The sequence below is a fragment of the Rhinolophus hipposideros genome (genome assembly GCF_964194185.1).
Source record: "Rhinolophus hipposideros genome assembly, chromosome: 15".
Taxonomy (NCBI): domain Eukaryota; kingdom Metazoa; phylum Chordata; class Mammalia; order Chiroptera; family Rhinolophidae; genus Rhinolophus; species Rhinolophus hipposideros.
The window spans coordinates 30343861-30356776 of NC_138061.1; positions in this window are offsets into that span (position 1 = coordinate 30343861).

Sequence of the window (12916 nt, forward strand, 5' to 3'; positions counted from 1 at the left end):
ACTTGTTAATTGGATTAAGTTGAATACAGGTTAAATGTATTCCTAAGTAATATAATATGTATTCTTTGTTATGGGCTAAATTGTGCTCCCCCACCCCCAAATTCATGTGTTGATCTCCTAACTTCCAGTGCTTCAGAATGTGATTGTATTTAGAGACAGATACCCAAAGAGGTTTAAAGAGGTTATTAAGTTAAAAAGAGGCCATCAGGGTGGGCTCTAATACAATATGACTGGTGTCCTTGTAAGAAGAGAAAATTTGGACATAGACATGTATAGAGGGAAGATGATGTGAGGACACAGTGTGAAGGAGGCCATTAGCAAATTAAGGAGAGAGGTCTCAGAATAAACCAAACCTACTGATACCTTGATCTTGGACATTTAGGCTCCAGAACTGTGAGGAGATAAATTTCTGTTAAGATATGCAGTCTGTGGCATTTTGTTATGAGAGCCCTAGCAAACTAATATACTTTCCAATATGGATATGGATATAGATAAATATAGCCAATTATAACTGACAAAAGCAAGAATTTAGAAGAAATAGTCAGATCCCGTGTCATACAATTCTCAGGAAGGAGAAGAATCCAATAGGGTGAAGCAAGAGAACAGATTAGCCAAATGCCTTCAGAGGAGAACTGGCTACACACACTCAATCTCATCTTCCAGAGGCTAAAGCTTCTGTATAATTGTACTAATTACAATGAGATAGTAATGAGACATAATAGGTAAATGGTAAATGGAGATAGAACATCTGGTGGCCAAAGGCTGATGGACAAAGGAGAGGAGAAGGGGGGCACCCATTGGAAATTCCTGGAGAAGGAGCAGAGGCAGAGAGAAAAGAAAGACACTATTGCTGTAGATAAGCTAGGTCCCTCTTTGTGTCACTAGTCCTTGTACAGACCACAGCAGGATATCTTAGGTTGGTGCAAAAGTAATTGTGGTTTAAAAGGTTACAAATAATTGCCAAACCCACAATTACTTTTGCACCAACCTAATATATATATATGTATATGTATATATATATTATTTTCCCAAAAATAAGACCGAACTGGAAAATAAACCCTAGCATGATTTTTCAGGATGCTAGTAGTATAAGCCCTATTCCCAAAATAAGCCCCAGTTAAGATCGTCAGCCAGATAGATGCATTTAATATATCCATTGCAACATACGACAGACATATTGAATTATAAAATAATAATATTAACATATAATTAAATATAAATAAATAATATTATTGACATTAATACTTAAAATAAATGATAATATAAATTATAATGATTTGTAAATACCCAAGCAGGTGCCTTTGGACCAGAGGTAAATGCTTATGTAAACAGATGAACTCGAGACTTATTGCCAAATGACCAATCGGAATACATACACAATGCACAAATAACGTGTGCACTTGATAACAAATGGATGTGGTTGGGTCTAATATGAATCTTCATAATTCAATGCATCATATGTTGTAACGGACATACTTAATGCACTTGTGTGAAATAAAGGAACGTTTTCTGAATTTTGGTGCTTATAATTTTTTGTTGCTTTTGTGTAGACCATCATTCTTAACTGTCATCATTTTTGTTGCCACTCCTGTCTCGTAAGACTTCATTAACACTTGATTTAATGGTAGATTTAAAGGGAATAATATTTTGACCCCCATACAAGATGAGTGCAAAAAGAAAGAGCTATTCCGTCAAGTACGAGAAAGGAATTGTGGAAGACTCCCGGAGCAAGAATCTTACGGCTTTCTGCAAAGAGAAGTTGGATCTTTAAATGGTCCAGACATGGCAAGCAAAGTACGATAACCTCAGTCAACAGGTGAACGAGGGAAATGCTAAGAAGCACAAATGTGGATCAGGTTGGCAACCATTATTTCAGCTGGAAGACATCATCTGTGAATGGATTGCTGACAGGAGAGCAAAGGTTTTGGTTGTACGCAGGGCTGATATTCAAGCATTTGCCCTTGCAATGGCACCAGTTAGAAATATCCCCAGAAGAATTCAAAGCATCACAACACTGGCTAGATGGCTTCCTTCAGCGATATGAACTGTCTCTAAGACGACAACACTTTTCAAGCTGGAAGATACTGAAGTTATTAAACATGCACTTGCATTCAAGTCCTTTGTTGATGGCATCTACTTTTCTAAATACCAACTCTCCAACATGATTGCTGTGGATGAAACTGCAGTGATCACGGGCCAAGGATCTCAAACAACAATTGATCAGAGCCTTGTCAATCTACATTCCCTCCACTGGTTACGAAAGTGCACATGTTACCTGTATTTTGGCAATTCATCTGGATGGAAAGAAAACCCCACCTCTAATCATCACTAAGGGTAAGAAAGATAAGGTTGAATATGTTTCAGGCATTTATGTTCATAAAACCGAAAAAGCCTGGTGCACACAAGCAGTTATAAGGAAGTGGGTTGATTTAATGTTGCCACTTGTTTTGCGAGGTGGCCAAAGAGATCTGCTAGTCTGGGATTCAGTGAGCATTCACCGAGCTAAAGACATGAAGAACTTCCTTGCAGAGAGAAGAATAGATCAAATAATGATTCCCACAGGAATGACTGCCTATCTCCAGGCTCTCGATATTGCGATAAATAAGCCATTCAAGGACTATCTGCACATGGAAATCAATGACTACATTGAAAATAGAATGGAGAGAAATCAGCATGGAAACTTTGTGAAGCCCAGCCTGCAAGAGGTTGTGACTTGGGTGAAGAATTCATGGGATGAAATCAGCGACAGCTGTGTTGCCAACGAGCAGGCAACGTGGACAGGAAACCTCACTTAAGGAGAGCTCTTAGCTGGACATGAGAGATTGGGGCCGATGGTTCTACAGGAAATGGAGTCGCAAGAAATTCGAGCTGGAATTCCAGGTTTGGAGAGTTATGACGATGTTCCAGAAGATGTCATGACTGTATTTGAATAAATGTAGATTTTTGTACATGAAAAAATAAGACATCCCCTGAAAATAAACCCTAGTGCATATTTTGGAGCAAAAATTAATATAAGACCCGGTCTTATTTTTGGGGAAATATGGTACACACACACACACACACACACACACACATACACACACACACATACACATGCTTCCTCCAGATGCAAAGACTCTCAGGTGGAAATCAAGTGAAAGCAGTTACTACTGTGTGACCTACCACTTGTTACTAGGGATTATGGTCAATTTCATTTGGGATGCCTGGGTTATGTCATTCTGGTAAGACTTCCTTTGGTCCTGGTGATTTGGGGCTTTTTGAGGATACTTGACTAAGGTGTGAGTGAATCAGAGTAGCCACAAACTCAACTGAAATTAATGTAAGCAAAAGAAGAAGAAGAAGGAAGAGGGAAGGAGGAGGAAGGAGAGGAATAGGGGAAGAAAAAGAAATTTACTGGTTTATGTAATTGGAAGGTATAGAGCTGCTGGTGGCTTCAGGTACACTGGATCAAGGGGCTCATCAAAATTGGTTTTCTTTCTCTACCTATCTCCTCACCTTGTGTCTATAAGGCTTCATTCCTCTGCTGGTTACTCCTGCCAAAAGTTAATCCAATCATGAACAAACAATCAGACAAACCTAAATTCAAGAACTTCTATAAAACAACTGGCCTATATTTTTTAAAAATGCCAATGTTATGAAAGACAAAGAAAGGCTAAGGAGCTCTTCAAATTAAATAAGAGTCTCATTTTCACTTATGAAAACTAAATGCAACATGCCAATGTGGGTTTTCATTAGATCTTGGATGGGAAAAAATTGTTATATACTGTATACTAGGTAATAGTATTGTTTCAATGTTAAACTTCCTGGGATTTGATTTTTATATTGTGGTTATGTAAAAGAATATCCTTGTTCTTAACAGATACATTCAAAGGATATAGGGATAAAGGATCCATATGTCTACAACTTACTCTCAAATACAGTAATAATTACAGTAACAATAACAAAATTGCAGAGAATATGCAGAGAAGGGGAAGAGAAAAAAGAATGATAAAGCAATTTTGGCACAATGTTAATCTAGGTGAGGAGCATACTAAGTTCTATTGTACTATTCTTGCTACTTTTCTATAAGTTTGAATATGTTTGAAAACTTAAATTTAAAAATTAACAAAAAAGGTATTGACAGCTGACCTCTATATAGACTCTCAATGTCCATGTAGCAATTTCATGGAAGAGTCATTGATTAGCCTGGATCATGTGCTCATTTCATTGAGACCTGGGACAGACACTGTAACTGACAGCCTCACCAGAGACTTTATGAAATGGGGAGGAATTCCCCAAGAATCCACAAGAAAGAATGTGGGAGAGTGTGCTGGACATAAAAAAAAAATGACAAGCAACACATCCATCATCACCCTGTCTCAGTCGTCTCTCTTCCCACAGCTTCCAGTCTTTCAGATCCTATTCTGTTGGTCTCCCAATCTTCACTTGCTGCCTGGCCCCATCTTCCCAGGCCATCCCTCCCTCCAAAATGGTACCAGACAGAGGCAAAGTCCTTTCAGCAAACAGCTACACACTTGGGACTTTTGGGGGGTTCCTTGCTCCTCTCATCATACCCATCTGGACTTCATTCCTCTTGATCCTACTCTCTCTTAGTTCATTGATGAAGAAATCTGTGTTCATGGGCAAGTATTACTAAAGGTTATATGTGTGGTCTCACCCACTGCTTGCAGATTCACATTTTGACTGGGCCTTAATCCAGGCAATAAAAGCCAATGGCAGGATTTTCAAGCATAAGAAGTAACGTGGGGCAGGTGGGCCTCTTGCTTCTTTTCCACCCCACTGTGTTGGTGATTTTTTCCTTTGTCTCAGGCCAGGGTTTCTGACAGGGGCTGACTGCTGTCCCTCTCAGTTGGAGGAAGCCAGGGGAGCCAAAAGGAACCAGGCCAACATCACTTCATTTCCCAAAAGGCAATTTTTACAATTGATTTGTTCCCAAGCAGTAAAGCAGAGTTAGCAAAGAGCTTGCTGGAACTGAGTCAGTGCAGTCTTGGCATGAGTACCTCTGCATTCAGCCTTCTTGAGAACAAAGCAGGATTGAGGGAACCCATCTACTGAGGGCAAAACTAGTACGAAGCAATGAAGAGAATGCATTCATTCATTTTTCATGCATCTATTCACTCATGTATTCGTTCAGGAAAGGCGGAACAGCATAGAGGTTAAGGTAGGCCCACATGAACATTCTCGAAGGTTGTGCTGTGTTCTGCACAACTCCAGGGGGTGCTATTCACAGGGACCATATGTGGCATCCCTAGGTTAGCAGCACTTGAGCTGGGATTGCATCGCTTCGCTTTAAATCTGTCTCCACCACCTCCACCTGTGTGACCTTGGGCTAGATTCCACATGTCTCTGACTTAGTGACCTCATACATAAAGTGAGGATACTCCCTGCCTCCTAGGGGTTGTTGTGAAGGTTAAATGACTGAATACATCTTCAGTAATCTGAATAGTTTAAATAGCATTGCACTGATCTGTTCCTATAGTGGCAGTAGAATACTCTTGGGAAGCCATCTGGGTCTGGGGCTCTTCTGTGTGTTTTTTTCCTCCCAGACATTTTAAAGGCAAATCCCAGACATAGCATATTATTTCACCCATAACTACCTCAGTATATGTCTATAACAAAAAAGAATTACAACCAAAAAACTCCCAAACAAAACACAACCTACTCACATACAATGCCATTATCACATAAATATAATTCATTTGTAAATGTCACTAATGTCAAGTTCATATTCAAATGTTTGTCTCAATTGCTTTTATGTTTATTCCAAATGTGTTTATTAAGGTGGTTTCCCACTTATCCTGATGCAGGAGGCTTTTAAATGTGCTGCTTCTGTCTGAGGGGGCATCCTTCTGGAAGCCTTGCATTTCCTCCTGTAGGCTGTCAGGGACAGTGGAGCAGCCAACACACAGAACCCACCTCTGTGCGTGGCTACAGGAGTGGTGATTTGGTAGCATCTGGGCAATTCACGACCATTATAGGAATGGAGGCTTTGCGAGAGGCACCTCTTCCTGTGTTTCTTCTTCTCCTCTTCTGCACAGGGATAGAGGGATAAAGGCGAGCCTTTGTGAGAGGCATGTTCTTGTAGGGAGTTCATTAATGCTGGAAAGCTCAACTACTTTTCATAGTTGGTTTTCAAATCAGAATCTCAGGTCCCCCAAGAGTGTGTACTTCATATTTTATCTGACCTGTGGTATCTGACACACGCACTATGGAAAGCCCTGGTGTCCTGTGCCTTTCTCTGGAAAGGACTCATAGTCACCTCTTGCCCTAATTTCCTCTTTTTGTAATGTCTCAACATCCGCTTCTCAAGGCTACTTGCTTTTCTCTTGACGTTCCCGCCCACACATGGAATATGCCCATTTCCCTTCATTTCCTCAAAACACTGCTTGCACGTAGCTCTCAGGGGACTCAGAGGAAATGAGAAGCAGGGGTGGTATGGGAAGAGAACTTGTTACACTGTAGCAACACAGCACAAAATGCACGTCCTGGTTCTTACATGTCCTTCTACTGTCCCTGTCACCTGAGACTTCTCACTTGTCTTTGCTTCTTCAGGAATCCTGGCCTCCTGCCATGTTCTGGCCCCCTCTCTACTCCCATTGTAGCAATGTCTCCCCACGCGTGTGCTTCCTCATCCTTTCCTTTGAGGTTGCCCATGGTGACATCAACTTCTTACATTGTTAGGTCAGGAACCTAGTTCCCTTGGTCTCACTCTTCCACCTCTGGACCACTTCTTACTACAGTGAAAAGGCCATCAGAGTGTTTTGTTAAACCAAAGTCAGAGCTCACCACTTCCCAACTCCTATTTCTACATTATCGATAGCATAGTTGTTTACTTAGACTATCACAGTAGCCTTTACCTGGCTTCTCTACCATCATTCTTGGTCCTCTCCAGCTCAGACTTTTCTAAAGCCAGAGTGATCTTTCCAAGACACTAATCTGTGATCACACTGCTGCCATGTTTAAAATACATCAGTGGTGTCCCATTGTGCTTTAGACAACGTCCAAAACCCTCAATATTCTCACAGGCTCGGCCTGAGCCCAGCCCTGCCCACACCTCACCTTTATCTCATGTTACTCTCCCTCATGCTTTCTCCATCCATTGGTTTTCCTTCCGTTTTTTTCAAATGCTTCTCGTTCTCTCCAGTGGCCAGAACTGGGTCATGCTTTTTCCTCCACCACCTCTTACTCCTCCTTTGATTGTCTGCTTAGAGAGAACTTCCCTGGCCCCTGCTTGCACCCTTTTGTAGTACCTATTACTCTTATAATTGTTTGTCTAATTTCTACCATCCCTGCTTGAGTGTGGGTTACGCAAGGCAGGAACTATGCCTGCCTTGTTCATTACTCCATCTTCAACCTCCAATGCAGTGTCTTGTACAAATACCCAGTGAGTAATTATAAGTTCAATGGAACATCTAAAGGGTGCCACTGGTGCCATGGACACTGGTGATAATGAAAAAAATCCCAGTCACCCAGAAGTGAAATCATCATCCTGTTAAGGAAATCAACAATGCCGTATTACACTCACCTGCAGATGCTATGATTCTGACATTTCAAAGGGAAAAAGGGGCGGGCGGAACTGCATCCAAAGCCCAGCTGGTGCTTATGGAAACATTGCTTTGCGATGTTACTTTCTTCACTCTGGAGAGACTATTTTTTATGCTACATTTCTAGAATTATACAGTTGCATGCGTAATGCCTCAGTTCCTGCTGATGAAGTGATTTCTGCAGAGAACTGGCTGCCTTCCAAGAGGAAGGGCGGGCTCCTGAGATGCTTCTGAAAAAGATGAAAGAATTTCCAAAATAGCAGCTTAATGTTATACCACATATGGGATTTTCAAATTCACAGCTGGTTGGATAACCATTTCCGGCTTCAAGCTATTTGACTTCCTGTCTCCGTGGCTTCAAGCACCCAGAGTTTTATTTATCTCCTGGTGACCAGGGGGTTTCTCTGCCTTTTTTCACCCCCCCCAGTTCCTCCCACCTGCTGAGTATTTCCAGTTGTGTAATAGGAGCATTTGATTACGTATCCACATGGACGAGGAGCTCCATGGAGGAGGTACCACCTCTGTGCTTTGTCCCTTTGATCCTGCAAATAATAGCTGGATCTTAATATGTATCATCGAATAAATGACTCCCCAATCAAATGGTTGAATGCCAATAAAAAAAGCATACAGGGGAGAATCACCATTCAATACAAAAGACAATATTGATACCAACCTAAACCCTCCCTTAAATATGCTCAGTCATGTCTGTATTACACACTCTTCCTCTTCCAGTCACTATTGCTACATAACAAACTACCCCAAAACGTAGTGGCTCAGAACAACAACCTCTTCTATTGTGCTCACGGATTCTCTGGGTCAGAATTTTAGACAGGGCACAAAGGAGATGGCTTGTCTCTGCTGCATGACATGTGGGAGCTCAGCTGAGAAGACTCAAAGGCTGGCGTGACTAAACAGGTCGGGGTGTAACAATCTGGAGATGCCTTCGCTCCCATGTCTGGTGCCTTGGCTCTTATGACCTGAAGACCAGGGCTGCAGATCAGAGCACTTACCTGGGCCTTTCCGTGTGTCTTGGGCTTCCTCACAGTGTGGCAACCTCGGGGTCGTTGGACTTTCTACATGGCTGTGCGTAGTCCCGGGAGCATGGAAGAGGCTGCATCACTTTTCCTGACTCAGCTCCAAAGGTCACAGAGTATCACTTCCGGCCACACTCTGTTAGTCAAAGCAGTCACAAGGCCATTGAGGTCAAGAGGAAGGGAAATCAACTCTGCCTCCTGATGGAGGTGGGGCAACCTTGCATTGTAAGAGAGAGAATGTGGGGCAGGAGATAGTTTTATAGCCATCTTTGGAAAACACGATCTGGTGCACTCCCTCAAGCTTCGCCTGCTGATAGGTGGGAAACCTATCAGGCATAGGGTATTGCAGGAAGGACCTGCAGCCAAGGTAATCTCATGCTCATCTGAGTCTTTCTTGGGGTTTATTTATTTTTCTTTTGAAGCAGAGGTCCTTGTGTTTATCTTCTTAATCATGATTGATTTTTGGCATAAGAAATGATTTTTTTTTAGATGCAAATAGATAGGCAAGATGAGACCAACGTTGCCCACCTGTCTTATTTATCAAGACATTAAAAAAGTGTTTGTGGAGAAAAAAGACTTAAAGTTTGGAAAAACTTTTAAAAATAATTTTCCTCTTAGAAATTAATGCACATTGTTATAACCAAGACTGACGAGTTCAGCAATAAAGAAACATTTTAAAGTTTATTTAATTTAAGCACCTATTAGGTCATCAACAAAATGTTAGTGTCCTGTTCCCAGCTCTGCACTATCTCATGACCCTGGGTAAGTTGCTTTCCTTCCTTGGGCTTCAACATCTTCCATCGGTAAAATGAAAAAGTTGAATTAGATGATGTAGAAGGTCTTGTGGTCCCCAGGGGCGGCTATCAGTTCCCCAAGCTACCCCTACTCAACCCACAGCAGGGTGTTCCCAAGATAATCCCCTCTCCACATCACTGACCCAAAGCACTGACAATTTAGAAAACCTAGAGTAGCCGCTGAGGTCTGTTGACTGTTAACCGGCTGGGACATTCTTGGCCCATCGTTCTCACGGGATTGTTGTGAGGATCGAGTGTGACAGTGTGGCAAAGGTGCTGCATATGCTGGACAGACATTATTTACTATTGTGTTACCATAACAGTCAGAAGCAAGATCAAAGTCCAACCTGACTGATCTTTAGAGTGACTGAATTAAAGAGTGGGTGGACACTATTGATTACTTGGAGTTGAGCTTGTAAACAATCTGTCAGGAAGAAAGTTTCAGACAAACAGGTTGGAATTCATGGGGTGGAGGTGGGGCCAACAGGCAGCGTGGTGCAATCAGCTGAGCAAATAGAAGTTTCCATAAATCCCGGGTGACATTCACAGAATGGTGTCTTGATGAAAGGACTCATCAGAAACCCATGGTTGTGTCTGCTCTTTGTGTGGCCCTCAAGAGACCTCGCCCCATGTTCCTCCAATAGGCCATTTGAGATTTGGGCCAGTAAGTGACATGTACCCATTGGCCTAGGCTGCATGAACCCATAAGCTATGACAGTAGCTGACATTTATTACATGCTTATTAAATGCCAGGCCTTGAACTAATTCTCATATAAGCTTGTTCCATTTAGTCCTCCCAATAGTCCTCTGAGTTGGGTCTTATTATCATTCCCAGTTTATAGATGAGGAAACTGAAGTTCAGGAAGGCCACACCCTTTGTCAGGATTCAAACCCAGTTCTTCTGACTCTACAACCCATGTCCTAAACTCAACGGTAGGCCTTAGGTTCAGAGTTCACACTGTTTCCTCCTCCATGGAAATAAAAATAATGCCTACCGAGCATCATCAAGGGCACAAGCACCAAGTACACAATCTTCAATGAGTTTTCACAGTCCGATGAGGTGCGTGTTACCCCACTTTACTGCTGAGACTGGGCTCAGAGATGTTAACGTGTACAGTCACTCAGCAGGAAGTGGAAGGTTTACCCTTCATCTGCCTGACCAGGAGTCCTTGCTCATCAGCCTTTTTACCCTCTGACCCTCCCTTAGCTGTCTCGGGTACTCACTTAGAAACCATTGCTCCCTTCTTGGGATTCCATGGCTTTGATGCTTCTCTCCTACAGCCTAGTACACAGAGATCCCATCTCTCTGCCAGGTCAGGGGCTTTGCCAGGGCAGGGCTGGGGTTTTATTTTATCTCAGCGTTTTCTGTGCCCACATGCCAAGGGAGCAGAGAAGGCAGCCCAGAGCTGAACTCCAGAGAAGCTTGTATATTGAGTCCTTGGGCAGAGTTTTGGGACTGAGACTGCCAGGAAGGCTCCTGAGATCTTATAGGCAGAGGGTCGTGAACAGGGACAAAGGTCCCAGTAGTGGAAGGTACAGGGGTGCAGATCCGGTTTTGGGGGTTCACCTCCTAGACAAGGACTTAAGGAGGATTCAGGAGGTCAGTGAGGTGGGTAAGGGATATAAGAGGCTCCGATAGCTGATGCCAACCAATAATCAAGTCCCAAATGCTTTATAGACCCATCAGGCCCATGTTCTTTTCTGGACTGCCCTTTCGGAGACAACAGAAACACCATGGTGTTGCCCTCCACCCACCCCATCCCCTCTCTGACCACACAGTGTTTTGTCAGTGCTGTGTAGTAGCTGGGTTAGAGGTATCAGGCACAGTGAGCAGAGGCATAAAGGGGGCCTCCATCCCTCTGGGCCTCCTGGCTCTGAGGAGCCAGGGGTGCCAAACCCTTTCAAACTAGGGCCAGTCATGATGCAACCTCAGGCTTCATTGCAAGTTGGCATATGGCTGTCAGAGCTCCAAGAAATTTTGAAAAGAGGAAGAGCGGCTTGGTAAAAGCTGAGCTGCCAGGGGAGCCACTGCAGGGCCCTGTGTGGCCTGCCAGGTGTGTGATAGTGAGGTGCAGCTCAATCCCCTCCTCCCCCTGGACTCATTCTGAAGCCATGCCCTGAGGGGGCTGGCTTGGATGGGTGACTGTTTCTACTTAGGGTTTTGGAAGCCCTGCGGTTCTGCAAAGAGGCCTTGGGTGCATTGCGAGACAGAGGCCAGGTGGCCCCAGCCCTGAGTCCCTCACGCCAGTGTCAAATGAAGCAGCTTCTCTCTTAGCTGATTTCTGTACTTTGCTGCAGGGCTCTTTCCTGCCTGTGCCATCCAGGTCTCTGTAGCAAGGGTAGGAATTCTCTTCCAATCTCCCTTCCCTCTGCTGATGAGCCCACATGCACACGCACACAAACACTCATGCACCTACATCTGCACGCACACACGCTCACACAGGCACAAGACCATAAAGAAAGTCCGCTTAGTTTTTACTGCACATTCACAGCAATATATTCAAAATTCAGGCAATAGAAGAGGTGAAAACATGGGTGCACAATCTCTCCTTTCCTCTCTATTCCTCCCTTCCTTTTCTCTCCCCTCCTCTCCCCTCCCTTCTTTCTTTGTTTATCCTTCCCTCCCCTTGGCTCCTGGTCTATTTTAGCTCCTTCCATAGCTTACTCCCCTACAAGGGAAATCTTTAAGCCTTGGGAAGGGCAGGGAAATGCTGGGTTGAGTCATCCCACTCCAGGGGGTGGAGGAAGGAGGGAAGACTGCCAAGGTGATTGGGCCCTAGGACCACCTGCCTTTTCTTGCTTTCTGGCACACCCTGGATAGTGAAACTGAAAATCTGATGCGAGAAAGCAGTTACTCTCCTGAGATGACTCCCAGAGCTCTGGGGGCCCTAAAATCATTCATCTACTTTGTGATCTTGAGTACAAAGCTCTCTATGGTGTGACTATATTCCCTCCTAGTTGGTCTCTGAGTTCTGACCCAGCTTAGAAGGTTTCTGGTTCCTCTAAGAAGGGAGTGTCCTCCCTTGCAGCCAGGCTGTAATATTGGCCATAGTAAAAGAGGCAAGAAAGAAGAAGGCCTGGAACAAATCAAGCTTTCGAGGTACAAAAATCAGTTCACTGTAGTCTCCAGGCATTTGAACATAGGAACTCAGAAGGAACAAAAGGTCTGCTTTGAAAGATGCAGCTTCCTGAGGTCTGGTCTCCCATCTGCCCTGCACTCCAACACCTGTCATCCCAAATAGGATTGTTGGTGGTGGTCCGTGGGGGTGGGGAACTACCCTTATACAAAATGTGTGTGTGTGGGGGAGAGCAGCTCCTTTCCCAAGGGCCTCTCTGTGCTCTTGGGTGTGATAGGATTACCCCTCTGGCTCAGAGAATAGCTGGTTGTCTTCCCTCACTGGTGAGTCTGAAAGTTGGGACTGATGAGAACCAAACTCTTGATGGCTCTGGAGGAGATGCTTTGGTTGTGAAAGAATGCTGAGTTGGAGTAGATGTTCCAGCTCTTATTCCTCCCCTGTAGAACAAAAGCACATCTTTCCAGCTT